A 15650-nucleotide genomic window follows, 5' to 3' on the forward strand; every position below is an offset into this window, starting at 1 on the left:
CATGATTCCAACCCTTTTGGTTATTTAACTGATTTTCCTCTAATCCGGGTGGCGGCCATTTAGTATTTCGCCAATATGGGGCCCCCGGGGGGGGGGGGGGGGCGCCCGTCAAAAATCGAAAGAGTATGGCATGGGCAACATCTGGGCCAAATTTGGTGCTTTTGGAAGAATTTGAACCAAACGGCCCCAAAATATCCCTAAGGGCCCTGACTATATGTCGGTGTGATGACAGAGGTCAGGCAGTATTATACAAAGGTATATCTGGTGTTAACTGAAATCTAATGTGTTAACTATTTCAGGTCTGGCAGGATGATACCCACGGCGGTTAGCATACCTCAATCGAGGTCCGAATACTTTCCTCAACTTCGATAATTTTGTCACTGTGCACGTTCCCCTGTTTTGTTGCGCCAGGTCCTTTTTAATGGAGTTCTGGTGCATCGAAGAATAATATATTCAGTGACTTCTGTTTCCGTTGGTCATTTATACGTGGAATCTACCTCCACTTCCTCTTCAATCTGTTTCTTCGTTCCAGGTCTTCAAGAGTGCTGTTCTCCGGCAAGACAGCCAAAACCATGATCTTTTCTACTCTCGTGAACCCCACCCAAATCCCTCCTAATTTTCCAGTTTTTCCTCCTTGGAGTTTCCTTCTCCATGCATGCATCCTGTTTTTGTCTGTTACATCCTCATACATCCAGTGTCCTCGACTATAGTCAGGTTCACTATGTTAACAAATATAATTTCGTTCAAATGTTAGGAGATTAGCAAACCTGTACATTTTTGGAATCATCAGAACACGGAGAATCCGAAAATCAATGTTGGCATTTGCACAGACACCTGCATGGCCGCCATTTTGGATTTTCAAAATGGCCGCCATAAAATACATATTTTGCGCTATCTCGGCTTCTAGTCAACCTAGAGACTTAATTGAATATGCTAATCCTATGTTTTCTGGGTCAAGGAATCCAATAAAGGCCTCAAAATAGTGCTCAGGATTATAGAAAAGCAACAAACAAAGGTAATTGAAAACCATTGTCTTTATATTTGTGATATAACTGTATTACATAATACATGATATTGCAAGTCCTTCGAAGTTATAGGTATGGGTTTATAAAGCAAGAAAGCAGCCTTGTTAGTATCAGATTGAACTATAAGTCCTATACACAGGATCTACTAGGTCGAGACCATTCAGACATATGCTTTTACAGATCTTCATCACGGTCCTGAGGGTCATTTTCGCAAAGGTGTCCACACAAATGCCAACATTAATTTTTGGATTCCTCATGCTCTGAATATTCCAGAAATGTATAGTTTTGCTAATCTTCAAAAATTTTGAACGAAAAAACATAGTGAACCTGACTGCTATGTATATACTAGAAAAGACTACGTCTCAACTGTCACTGTGGAGACCTTGGATTTGTGCATTTGGTGTTTGCTTATCGGATAGTCCGTTTAGGAACCAAGATGGTGTTGCAAAGTCAATATGGCAGCAATCATCACCGGTGGTCATGCTTGAGGGAACATATTTGGAGATTCTGCTGGATGCATATATAACACACCGGATGACCAAAAAACCTTGGAACAGTAAGGATTTATGCAGGATTACCAATTCACAACTGTTTATTCCATTTCTAAAATGTTGTTCATCAGATTTGACTACAAGTACAGGTCCGGTACTATCATTAACCTCTTACCATTTGAAATCTTTTATAGATATCAGATATAAGGTCATTTCGAATTTTGAGGTTATTTGGCCCCTTCTGCCAACAATTTTGGCCTGTTTGTCCTCGAGTTTCAATATTGACACAACCTTTTGTGTTCCATTTCCTTCGGTCATTACTCACAGTTAACTTGGGAAATCTCATGATGAGATAAAGGTCACGAACCTCTGCCATGCAATGAAACATTTCAGCTCTTTACCACATGGAATCTTGACAACAACTGATTTCGATACCTGTTGTCTACCTTTATATTGTCGCGTCGGCGACTGCCAATGTGGACCCACCGTGCCGAAGCGATGGGCCGGTACTCATTTTTCTGACCTCGGAAGGAGAACCTGCTGAGTTAACCCACCTGGTATTATTTCAACGGCACAACAGGGGGCTCAAACTTAAGACCCGCAGATCATAAGCCTGCAATCTTAACCGTTAAGCCAAAGCTCTGACCTTCCATTTAAGTTATTTATTTATTTTGTGGCACATACAAACTTTGACTGGTACAAAAGTGGCATCTCTGATATTGTTACCTTTCACCTTCTGTCCATCTAGCTCAACCAAGCACTACCTTACCTTCTTAGATAACTTATCAGATTGAGTTCTTTGAAACCTTTGCGTCACTCTGACATTGAGTTTAGCAAAGTATAACCGGCCTGTCCAGGTTAGAAGAATGTGCACCAGAATCTAACGTGGCCTTCATCACGCTCTTGGTATCTTCACATTGCCATCTAAAATTCTTATTGCTGTCTTTGTCTGCCGGCAAGGCCTTATCGGGCCTTCGACGTATTACAAGGTTTTGACCTCGGGTGCAATCTCTCGCTTTTCTCTCGTATTTACCTTTAAGTGAGATCAATCCATCAGTGCCTCCTCTTTTACTGCTCGGCTCTGATGCTCTGCAACGGTACACTTTTTATATTATTTCCTGAAAAAAGAAAGTGCCTTATCGATGCCGTTGTTCGCATACTAAGCCCGTCCTTGCTCGGTGGCATTACATCCACTGCCCCTGCACCTTTCTTGTGTTGATTTCCGTTGTTTAGCTGCTCCATTCACTACGCCCACGGAATGACAGAGTGGCTTTCTGCATCCCGGTGGAGTGATGCGACCTCGGGTCTTAAGCCCTCTCCTTTATCTCAGAAACGGTAAAGCCAAGGCCATTGCGAGCACGTCACGAATAATGATAATATCACCACACTTTTGTACAAGGCTTGGAACATTCATTTCGTTGACATTACTTACACGGAAGGCTTTATTCCACAAGAATCCCACATGTAGTTCCGCTTTAAAATTGTAGATTCCATTTAGATTGGCTTTATAAAACACACACACACATTCATCTCATGGTCTTCAACCTGCAGTGACTTTATCTTTCTGGCTTGTCATCTGCTCAGTCAACGAAACTAGCTAAAGCCTCCATTATTTTGGAGTTGGGAGAGAAGATCATTCAGACACACCTTCATTCCTCACAAACACTCCTGTTCACTGTCATTTCGATTTTCAATCACTGCATCAAACAACATGTTGTGTACTCCTGCCCTGTGACTAAGGATGTTTGTAACTTGATACACACTTGATGTAACATACTGGATTTGCATTTATGTTTATTTAAATTATACAATGGACTACAAAATGTAAATGTTTCATGATATTTGTTGTATTACATCACCTTTATCCATCAATATTGTTGAAATGAAGATCAAATAGCTGTATGTTGAAATATGTTGAAAAAGTCAAAACTTTACATGGGGTGTACTTACTTTTTCACGTGACTGTATATAGGTTGGGGGAACATTGAAACAAGTTCAAACTAATTGAGGGTAGTCGGCACAGATATACTAAAGGGAGATCATGTTTAACAAATGTATTGGAGTTTTATGAAGCACTTCCTGACTGGGAGGATAGAGGGAAGTGTAGTGGATGTCGGGTATCAGGACTTTCATAAGGCATTTGATAAGGTACCACATAGGAGGTTGTTAGCTATGGTGAGGGCTTGTGGAGTGGTTAGTTAAGGAGCTAATTGGAATGGAAACTGGGTTAAGGATAGGAAGCAAAGAGTGACTTTGAGTTGGAGAACGTCTAGCTGGGAGGATGCAAGTAGTGGTGGGGTAGCTCAGGGATCAGTAATGGGACCATTATTTTTCATCGTTTACAGCAATTATTTTGATGGTCTGGCATGATGGCCGAGAGGTGTGCTCATTCGCCTCTAAGCCATCGAGCCTAGATGTGAATCCCTAGCCAAGCTGTAAACTTTTTAAAGAAATGTGAAGATAGGGATTACATGATACCAGGGACAGGTTTGGAGCATATCACAGAGTTTAAGGATCTGAGGGTAGCAATAGATATGCAGGGTAAGCAGACAGTACGGTGCTAGGTAGCTATATGTAAAGCTAATAGGGTTTTAGGTTGCATTTATTTGGGGATAAATTATACATCAAAAGAGTTAGTGCTAACACTGTGAAGGAGTTTAGTGAGCCCTCATATAAAATATTGAGCTCAGTTTTGTTTCCACATCTGGGGAAGGACATAGTTGCCATACAGGGTTCATCCATTCTGGAGCTTGCTCGACTAAGCTATGAGTGGCTGAATGAGACATATTTCATACATTTAAAAAGGAGGTTGTTACGAGGGGATATGATAAAGATATTTGGAAGAATGAAGGGTGTAGACAAAATAAGTGCTGAATAATTCTTCAGCAGAATAGACCATGTTAGGACCAGGGACCATGGTAGTTTTCTAGCCAGCTAACACAAAAAAGTTCACATTTTGATACAAGAACGAACCTTGGCATATATAGATACTCTTTAAATCCAGTCGGTTAGCCAAGTAGAAATTCAACATGTCGGCCATATATTTCAAAATGGCCGCCAAAATTGCTAAAATGTGAATTAGATAAATTGAAAATTTTAACTACCTTTTATATATAATATGTAGTTCTGTGATTTTGTATTGATATTCGTACATCCTGAATTCAATATTTAAAAGTTTATGGCACATTTTAGCAATTTTGGTGGCCATTTTGAAAAAAATGGCCGCCATGTTGAATTTCAAGTTGGCTAATCGTCTGGATTTAAAGATTATCATATAAGAACATCACTGCCAAATTTCATGCTAGTATCACAATATGAATGATTCACTCTAATAATGGGTGTTAGCGTCGCCTACCTACAGCCTGAGAGTAAAGAAGAGGAGAATTACGACAGTTTTAAGGCAGGGAGGGTTGTTTCAGTCATGGAGTAGTTAATGCATGGCATAGTCTTCCAGGAAAGGTAGTGGCAGCAGAAAGAGTAGATCGGGTTTAAACTGGAATTAGATGGGTACCTAGAAGGATTGGTCTGGCGTTGATGTAGTGCAGATATGATGGGCCTAATGGCCGCCTCCTGCATCAAAATTCCTTGTTATTCGTTTTTCTTACAATGCATTTGTTTATTGTTTGATGAAGCCTGCTCGTCATGGAACCCACAGAAGTTACAGCCCACAGACATCGATATTGATTGTTGAGTATTTGAAAGTCTCACTACGATGTGCTGTGAACAGGCCCGGGTTAAAGCTATGAGGGGACTAAGGCTAATAGGAGGGAACCGCCGAAGTAGGTATAACATATTGCATAAAAATTCACAAATACATCAAACTAAATTATTTTGGAGGAGTCTTGGAGCAATCATCGTGATGAAGCCTGAAGGTATTGACTTTGAAGGCCTCTTTGTCCAATAGACAATTAGATCTTGAGAAGTGACATATCCCACTCACCTGGGTCGTTGGAGAAGGACACTGCACAATAATCAGTGGGAAAGGTACGAGATCATTACCTGGGCTTCTGTCTTCAGAGGAGGGGGCAGAACTGCAGCTGGTGAAATCACAGGAAGCTGATCCTCTTCATCAGATGCAGCAGGTTCACTCACGCTGTTCATCACCTGAACTTCTTCACTGGATGTTTTAGGAGTGAGAAAGGTCCTTAGAGATGGTGATCCTTTTAGCGCCACATCTTGTCTTTGCCACCTTCGTTTGGTTTCCTTTAGTTTTCACCGGCCTTCTTTCTTAGACGTACTGGTCGATCAATCATCAATGCAAAAATGTGAATACGGTCCATTTGAGAATTTGATGGCTGCACTAATATGAAATACTAGCCGAAAGCACCCGGCATTGCCCGGATTCTTTTTGAATGAATTTACTACTATAATTCAGCTTTTACTCGCGGCCGTAGAATATTGACTACTATAATTCAGCTTTTGCTCGCGGCCGTAGAATATTGATTACTATAATTCAGCTTTTACTCGCGGCCGTAGAATATTGACTACTATAATTCAGCTTTTACTCGTGGCCGTATAAGATTGACTACTATAATTCAGCTTTTACTCGCGGCCGTAGAATATTGATTACTATAATTCAGCTTTTACTCGCGGCCGTAGAATATTGACTACCATAATTCAGCTTTTACTCGCGGCCGTAGAAGATTGACTACCTTAATTCAGCTTTTACTCGTGGCCGTAGAATATTGATTACTATAATTCAGCTTTTACTCGCGGCCGTATAAGATTGACTACTATAATTCAGCTTTTACTCGTGGCCGTAGAAGATTGACTACTATAATTCAGCTTTTACTCGCGGCCGTAGAAGATTGACTACTATAATTCAGCTTTTACTCGCGGCCGTAGAAGATTGACTACTATAATTCAGCTTTTACTCGCGGCCGTAGAAGATTGACTACTATAATTCAGCTCAGCTTTTAATTGCGAAATGGGCCCAGCCCGGCCAAGGTGGGCCTCGACCAGCCTCGCCACGTAGCCTATAACCTTCCCGGGGCCTGTCCCGACATTTTTTGTTTCAGAGGTTTCCTCCTATCTTTCACCGTTCAGGAGATTAGCGCGTGCAGACAAGCAAACAAACAAACAAACAAACAAAAACTTTCTTTTATATATCGTCACCCTCATAACAAAAGTGCCTAAATCATTTTTTGGCCAATTTGAGATTTTCTGCCGAACTCACTTGTTTTATCATTTGTGACACCTGTAAAAATGCCCCAGTCATTGTTAACTTCCTGAACCACTTTATGTTAATCTGCCTAAGTCCGCTAATCTGCTGGAGTCCGTAGAATTGCAGCAGTTTTTTTGCCTTTTTCTCCAAACTGCAAAAAATGACTTAGACACTTTTGTTATGAGGGTGACGATATATAGACTAAGGTGATAGGTTATGGTTTCACCCGTGTCTGTCTGTTTGTCTGTGAGCACAATATCTCAAAACGGATTGCACGGATTCGGACAAAACTTGATGGACAGGTTGTGTGTGTATGTGTGACAAGGACAAACTGATTTGATTATGGTGAAGTTCCGGATCCGGCTTATCAGGGGATACAAAACATATCCAGTTTCGGCTGGCGGAGGTATGCTCTACCGAATGCACTTCTAGTAAACCAGTGGGTTTATCCAGCCTTGTCTGTAGGTTGTGCATCACATAACTTCACCTCTAAAGTAGACTATTCAGGAGATTGTGTGCATTATGTGCGTGATAACTGTGCTTCCTGGAAAGCTTAGCTTGAGATACGGTGAAGTGTTGCCCCATGATATTGCTCCTCCGGCTTTTTTAATCAGCATCGAAATGCTTACTTCTGCAAATGCTGTTTGCTTCACGCTGTGCTGGTCATGAATAGAAACCAATGGCATCTTGTCATCCTCACACGCTGGACTCTGCCGCTTTGGGTCCACGATTAATAGCGGGATTGGAAGCAGCAACGGTTGTTGTTAATTTGTGTTTTGAAGCCAAAAAGAAGTCAGTGATGTGCAGTTTTAGTCCCAGGGAATGTTTTTTCGGCTTCCCCAGCTTGGTAGCTTGAAATCTCATTATGGTAGAAGTGGATAAGCCAAATCAGGCGAAGATTGACCCGGGCAAGACAAGTTCTTCAGTTGGTCTAGGCAATCTACCAATGTCCATTTTGATTGTTTTTTCCTGTAAGATTCCTTGTCCCAACCCTTCCCTGGCCCAGCCCTATCCCTCTTGTGCTATAAACGTTTTTCTTGGAGGTGCTGCTATTACGATCAAAGCTCTTTCAATCAGTTCTGAGGTAGTCACACACGCACAGTAGAAATGAGACAGGCTCAGGACTTTCACCAACAACGTTTCCTTCATTCAATAAAAGCTTCGACCATTATGCTGAGAAATACACCCGCACAACATCTCCGAAATGACCTGTTAACGCGGCGTTTTTGCTTTCGCCTCCATCACCACGACCCTGGTATCGCATCACAGGCGACACCATCAAGCGGCGTTCTGCTCCATTATCCAGCCCGTTACAGAACATCTCTTGTTAATATTTGCCTTTTTTTCTTGTTGTTCCACACACTTGCCATCTAAACCCCATCTGCAGAGCCCCCTCGGTTCCCAGGCCTCATTACCACCCATTTTGTGTTATGTCCATCAATCTTGCTCCTGTCTGCACAACTGCATATGGCAATGGCGCAAACCAGGTTTCGGCCTCAAATGCTGCTCATTGTTTTTGTTTAATTACCCATCGGTCAGAAGCTCACTTCATTTTGCATAAGTTGTGTCCGTATCGTCGTCTCCTTCTGGATCATGAAACCTCTTCGCATTAACTACATCTTGAAGCTACTGCTCTTTGTACCTATGTTTGCACCGTTGCCAAACCATTTGGTTATTTTGTTTTGAATCATGAAAACTATACTACTTCCTCAAACCCATCATGTATTTTTTTTTTCCAAATCAAGTATCTCCATCTTGTTCATGGATTTGAGTCCATGATTACTTCAATCATCGAAGGTGGATGGAGGTTATCTTTTCACCCCTGTCTGTCTGTCTGTGAACAGCATATGTTAAAAAGTTGTGGATGAGTTCAGACAAAATTGATGGAGAGGTTGGGTTTGTGACGAGGACAAACTGATTTGATTCTGGTGAAGATCTGGATTCGGATCTGGATCTGAGAATTTTTAAATTGATTCTTCACCATTGAGCGATAGGGACAAAAACTAGTGTATTCAGAAAGTATTCAGACCCCTTCACTTTTTTCACATTTTGTTATGTTGCAGCCTTATGCTGAAATCGTTTAAATTCATTTTTTTCCTCATCAATCTACACTCGATTCCCCATAATGACAAAGAGAAAACAGGATTTTAGAAAGTTTTGCAAATTTATTAAAAAGAAAAAACTGAAATATCACATTTACATAAGTATTCAGACCCTTTGCGATGACACTTGAAATTTAGCTCAGGTTCCTCCCATTTCTCTTGATCATCTTTGAGATGTTTCTACACCTTGATTGGAGTCCACCTGTGGTAAATTCAATTGATTGGACATGATTTGGAAAGGCACACACCTGTATATATAAGGTCTCACAGCTGACAATGCATATCAGAGCAAAAACCAAGCCATGAGGTCGAAGGAACTGCCTGCAGAGCTCAGATACAGGATTGTGTTGAGACGCAGATCTGGGGAAGCCGACAAAAATTTTCTGCTGCATTGAAGGTTCTCAAGAGCACAGTGGCCTCCATAATTCTTAAATGGAAGCAGTTTGGAACAACCAGGACTCTTCCTTGAGCTGGCCGCCCGGCCAAACTGAGCAATCGGGGGAGAAGGGCCTTGGTAAGAGAGGTGACCAAGAACCCGATGGTCACTCTGGCTGAGCTCCAGAGATCCTGTGTGGAAATGGGAGAAACTTCCAGAAGGACAACCATCACTGCAACACTCCACCGATCTGGGCTTTATGGCAGAGTGGCCAGACGGAAGCCTCTCCTCAGTGAAATACACATGAAAGCCCACAGAATCTTGTTTCTCACAGTCTGAGAGTCCTTTAGGTGCTTTTTTGCAAACTCCAAGCGGGAAAATGAATTTAAACGATTTCAGCACAAGGCTGCAACATAACAAAATGTGAAAAAGTTAAGGGGTCTGAATACTTTCTGACCATCAGGTCAGACGCACTGTATATACATATATATGTTTGGAATGATATATACATCACGATACATCAGAAAGTTGTGGATGGATTTGGACGAAACTTGGTGGATGGGTTGCATTTGTGACAAGTTAGGATTGATGCCATTTTTGTGAAAATTGGAATCTGGATCCTGATCAGAGAATTTTTTACAGTGATTCTTTACAACTGAGAAATATGGCAAAAAACGATATATGGCACGATATTTCAAAGAGAAGTGGACGGATTATGCCAAAACTTGGTGAATGAGTTGCGTAAGTGACGAGAACAAGCCGATTCGATTTTGGTTAATTTCCGAATCCAGATCCGGCCTTTCAGTGGGATACAAAACGTAAACTGTTCAGCCTTGCGGAGGTATGCTCTCTACCGAGTGTTTCATTATGCGATTTATTATCCTTATTACCAAAGCGGTTCTCTGTGAATTTGTCTCTGTGTGCTTTCATGAAATAAATAAATAAGCAAGTTGCCCCATAAATGTAAGAAAGAAACTTGTTTTGCACTTTCTGCCACAATCTGTGACAATTGTTCCCATTTCGTGTAAACAGGCACAATTGCGTGTGACCCCCAGTCTTTATTGTCAGTCAATGTTCGTACTTTGTTTGCTTTTCACCCCATTTCTTTGGGCTCCTTTCCGCCTGTATCCAGTTTTGTTTTGTTTTTCTAATCCACGGGTGCATTGGTGCGCAAACACTGTGGGCCAAATGCTTTTGGCGATTATAAACCCACGGTCCTGGACCAAGTCCACCGGTGCAAGACATTGCTGCACATTGGGGAATTTGTTTCTCTGGTTTTTCTTTGATGTGCTTTCCTTGACTGTAACCAATGGTGCTGATTGATTTATTTGCCTTGTTGACCCTATGATCCAAGTTTACATCCCATCAAACGTGATATCGATCCGGATTGAGACGCATTCATTTGGATCAAATCTGTGGAATAGCCTGCCACCCAGCACCGACTTTTACCAAATCATTCAGTTGCACTTTTGGTTTTGAAGGTTCCAGCAGTCTTCTTCAAAATAGCCAACGGCAACACGAGAGTAAACTTTAAACCAGCCTGATCTCCTGGCATTCTCCAAAAGTTTTCACATGGATTTCACATCACCTCTAATCTTCTTCTTCCTCATTTGATCATGCAATGCATCGTGCGGGAGCAACTGTGCCTCTGATGCAGTGCCCACTATAGGTTAGAGCAGGAATATGGAGTTTTTTTTTCTTCAGGATGCCACCTACTCTTCCCCCAAAGGACACCCACCGGCAGATGGGAGATGCCATCTAGTTAAACGTTTGTCTGAGGGACGGTACACACCTTCATGAATAAACCTGCCTGAGAAATACCAGGATTACAGTTTATAGCTGGGCCGAAATTGGAGATACCCACTACCCAGGCTAGATAACTTATTAGAGATGAGTGTGCGTACATCTAGTCCACAGCGTTAACTCAGTGATGGGGAAAGAGGAAAAAAAAAAATGGAAGATAAGAAAGGAACGAAAAAAGAGATCTGGGACTAAATTAGTTAATGAATGGGCTGAGAAAGAATGAGGAATGATTTACTTTGAGTTTGTTTATTATTTCAATCTTAACTGGATTGAATATTACATTTGAATGAAACAAAAGAATAACTAGAGAGTTCATAGAACATGATACTCCATGCAGTGTTCAGGTATAGTGTATGCCTAAAAAAAATGTAAATAATGATTTTAAAGATCGTTTTGAAAATCCAGAAGTTTAGCGCTACTGAAGCAGTGTTAATGTGTTATACACCACCCGATAGAACACGTCCAAGTAATGAAAAACTGGAGGTTCCTGTAAGCATTATGTCGGTGATTTGTATTCTACAGTGTTCAAGTATATAATTCCATTTAAATAAAGGTTTAAAGGTGTATAAATAAATTAATTTCGGGTTTTACCACCATTTTATCCGGTGTCTATTACATCACCCGATCTAACATGTTACATTATCTCTTCGTGCCTGTTGTTTGTGTCCTCTATAACATCCTTGAAACAGTAAGTTTCCTGTTTGGAATGATTTTCAATTTTGTTTAACTGCCAGGTACGCAGACAGTGTAAAATATTATCTCACTCCTCTCCGCACATGCTCGACCAGGAAGAATTCAGTCAAAGTACTGGACAACGGCAAATTTGACTTCTGATTGATGTTCCGATTAGTGCTCAAAATATAACATTCAATTTAAAGAAGTTGTTCCTCAATCATAAATTGAAAAGACAGGCAGACGGATATGAACCAATTGCTTAACCCTGCCATTCGCTACTTGTACGCGGAGTAATCAACGAAAACATAATGTTGGAATACGTTTTTACCTTCTTTTATTGAATTTTTAATTTAATTATTCACCGTTGTTGTCAGAAGATGTCGATGTTAAACTTTCCTGGGTCAGCTAATCATTCATCCCCTTTGAGTGAAAGTCCATAGTTTTCCTGACTGTCAAGCGATCCGCAAGTGCAAAAAGGTTGAAGACCCCTGCATTATAGGAACAAACTCACTGAGTATAGAATTGAGAGAATGTCCCCTAATGCTTACAGTAGGCATGTGGACAGACAATCCTAGGAACAGAAGAATAATAATAATAATAATAATACATTTATTTTATATAGCGCTTTTCAAGAAGCCCAAAGGCGCTTTGACAGAGTACAAAAAACAAGTGCAAAAAGACAAAAATCAATAGGTAAATAATCAAAGCAAAAGGAAGGAGAAGGAGAAGAGATAGTCAGGGGTTAAATGCTGTGGGTTAAATGTTAAATGCAGTGTTGAACAGGTGGGTCTTGAGTGATGTTTTGAATGTGGTGAGCGAGGAGGAGTCTCTGATGGTGTGAGGTAGTGAGTTCCAGAGGGTGGGAGCAGCGATGGAGAAGGCCCTGTCCCCCCAGGATCTGAATTTGGTCCGGATGGGGGGTGGGGGGGTCAGGAGGTTGGTACCAGGAGAGCGGAGGTTGCGGGTGGGAGTGTGTCTGGAGAGGAGGTCAGCCAGGTAGCATGGGGCCAGGTTATGGAGGGCTTTGTAGATCAAGAGGAGGATTTTGTACTGGATTCTCTGGGAGATGGGGAGCCAGTGAAGCTTGTAAAGGACGGGGGTGATGTGGTCACGGGTCCGGGAATGGGTGAGTAGACGGGCAGCGGAGTTCTGAATGTATTGGAGTTTATTGGTGATTATTGAGGGTGAACCATAGAGGAGGCTGTTGCAGTAGTCCAGACGGGAGGTGATGAAGGCGTGGATGAGGGTTTCTGCAGCCGTGGAGGAGAGGGATGGACGGAGACGGGCGATGTTTTTCAGGTGAAAGAAGGCTGACTTTGTGATCTGTTTAGTGTATTTGTCGAAGGAGAGGGTTTGGTCAAATATGATGCCAAGATTCCGGATGTGAGGGGAGGTGGATACTGGGAAACCGTCGATGTTGAGGGCAAAGTTATGGGTGGATTTGGTGAGCGTTTTTGGGCCAATGATGATTATTTCAGATTTATCATAGTTAAGTTTGAGGAAGTTGATTTGAAGCCAGGATTTTATTTCAGTGATGCAGTTTGTCAGGATAGAGTGGGTGGCGGTGGAGATGGACTTGGTGGAGATGAAAAGCTGGATGTCATCGGCGAAGCAGTGGAATTGGAGACCATGACGGCGGATTAAGTGACCAAGGGGGGACAGGTACAGGATGAAGAGGAGGGGGCCAAGAACTGAACCTTGGGGGGAAAAAAAAAAACCCCACCTTTAGAGGCCATTTTTCCCCGCAAAGCGGAGGTTGGCCTTTTTCGGGAACCGTGGTTGTTGTTGTTTTTCGGTCCCCTTTTTGAAGCAATGTTTTACGGCCGGATGCCCTTCCTGACGCCAACCCTTTTTGCCGCCTTTAACGACAAACAGGGAATTACCAGTGAACTGGTACTCAATTAGCCGACCTCGGAAGGATGACAGGCTGAGTCAACCCCCCTGGTGTTAATTCAGCGATTAGACCGGGATTCGAACCCAGGATCCTAGGATCCTAAGCCGGCACCCTAGCCGCTAGCCCAACACCAGGGTATTGAACCTTGGGGGAAGAAGAAGAATAAATCCCTGTTTCATATTAACGTGGACATTTTGGTCTCTGCAGGAAACACCAAATCTGTACTAATATTTTTTCATAATTATTCAGAGAAATACTACTGGGCTTGCAGGATTGCATGGATTTCATCGGTAAAGCATTTCTAACATGCACAGACAAGCAGTTAGATCCATAACACGTTTTTTTCATTTATGGGATGGGGCTGTGTGTCTCCACCAAGGCCTCATTTATCGTCCATGCCTATTTGCCGTTAAGAAGCTGGTGTGCTTTGTTCTTGACTGTTGTGGTCCTTATGATGCGGGTACTACAACAATATTATCTGTGAAGGAGTTCCAGGATGAAGGAACAGTGTTATATGTCCAAGTCAAGATAGTGTGTGACTTTGAGGGAAACTTGGAGTTGATTGTATTCCCTTAAACCTGCTGCCCTTGTCCTTCTAAATGATGGAGGTCATGTGTTTGGTAAATGCTGCCAAATAAACCTCAGTAGGTTGTTGCAGTGCAATACATATGACATTTTTAACCTTTAATGACTGACCCCTTGAATTTTTTCACATTTTGTTGTGTTACAGCCTAAATTGAAAATGGATTAAATTGAGATTTTTTGTGTCACCGATCTACACATAATTAATAATACCCCATGTCAAAGTGGAATTTTGTTTTTAGAAATTTCTACAAAATAATTAAAAATTAAATACTGATACATCTAATTTACATAAGTATTCAACTCCCTGAGTCAATACTTCGTAGAAGAGCCTTTGGCAGTGATTACAGCTTTGAGTCTTCTTGAGTACGTCTGTATTAGTTTTGCACATCTGGATTTGGGGAGTTTCTCCCATTCTTTGTTGCAGATTTGCTCAAGCTGTCAGGTTGGACGGGGAGCGTCGGTGAACAGAAATCTTCAAGTCTTTCCACAGATTCTCAATGGGATTCAAGTCTGGGCCTTGGCTGGGCCATTCAAGGTCTTTCACATTCTTGTTCTGAAGCCATTCCAGTGTTGCTTTGTCTGTATGCTTGGGGTCCATTGTCCTGTTGGAACATAAATCTTCACCACAGTCTAAGGTATTTTCATCTCTGAAGCAGGTTCTCCTCAAGGATTTGCCTGTATTTGGCTCCATTCATTTTTCCCTCAATTCTTAAAAGTTTCCCAATCTCTGCTGCTGAAAAGCATCCCCATAGCATGTCATGCTGCCACCATCATGCTTCACAGTAGGGATGGTGATAGATGGGTGATGAGTTGTACTCGGTTTCTGACAGACATAACGATTTACATTCAGGCCAAAGAGGTCAATTTTTGTCTCATGAGACCACAGAATATTATACCTCATGCTCTGAGTCTTTATTGTGCCTTTTTTCAAACTCCAGGCATGCTGTGATATGCCTTTTTCATAAGGGTGGCTTCCGTCTCTGCCTTCCCATAAAGACTATGTTTGTGAAGTGCTGCAGAAACTGTTATCCTTCCAGCAGGTTCTCCCATTTCAGCTAAGGAAATCTGTATTTATGTCAAATTGGTCATTGGGTTCTTTGTCACCTCAAGGTCCTTCTTGCCAGGTTGCTCAGTTTGGTAGGATTGCCAGCTCTAGGAAGAGTCTGTGTAGATCCATATTCTTCCCATTTTCTAGTGATGGAGCTCACTGTCCTCGTGGGAACTTTCAACATTCGAGAAATTGTTTTTACCCTTTCATCGATCTATCCCTCCTTACAATTCTATCTCAGAGTTCTATGCACAGTTCCTTGGACCTCATGGTGGAGTTTCTGCTCTGACATGCACTGTCAATTGTGGGACCTTGTATAGAAAGGTGTGTTTCTTTCTAAATCATGGTCAATCAATTGAATTGGCCACAGGTGGACTCCATTCAAATTATAGAGACAGCTCAAGGATGATCAAAGGAAATCGGATGCACCTGAACCAAATTTGGAGTGTTATAGGAATGGGGTTGAATACTTATCGACTTAAGATAT

The 15650-nt window shown here is 41.8% G+C and overlaps 1 protein-coding gene across 11 annotated transcripts in view; it reads left to right on the forward strand.

Annotated features, from left to right (window-relative positions):
• The window catches only part of LOC137413498 (neurexin-1-like), a 1626023-nt gene that overhangs the window by 1497478 nt on the left and 112895 nt on the right, over positions 1-15650 (forward strand). The gene's annotated exons all lie outside the window — the stretch shown is intronic.

Source organism: Myxine glutinosa, chromosome 5 (assembly GCF_964187855.1).
Source record: "Myxine glutinosa chromosome 5, kmMyxGlut1.1, whole genome shotgun sequence".
Classification (NCBI taxonomy): Eukaryota; Metazoa; Chordata; class Myxini; order Myxiniformes; family Myxinidae; genus Myxine; species Myxine glutinosa.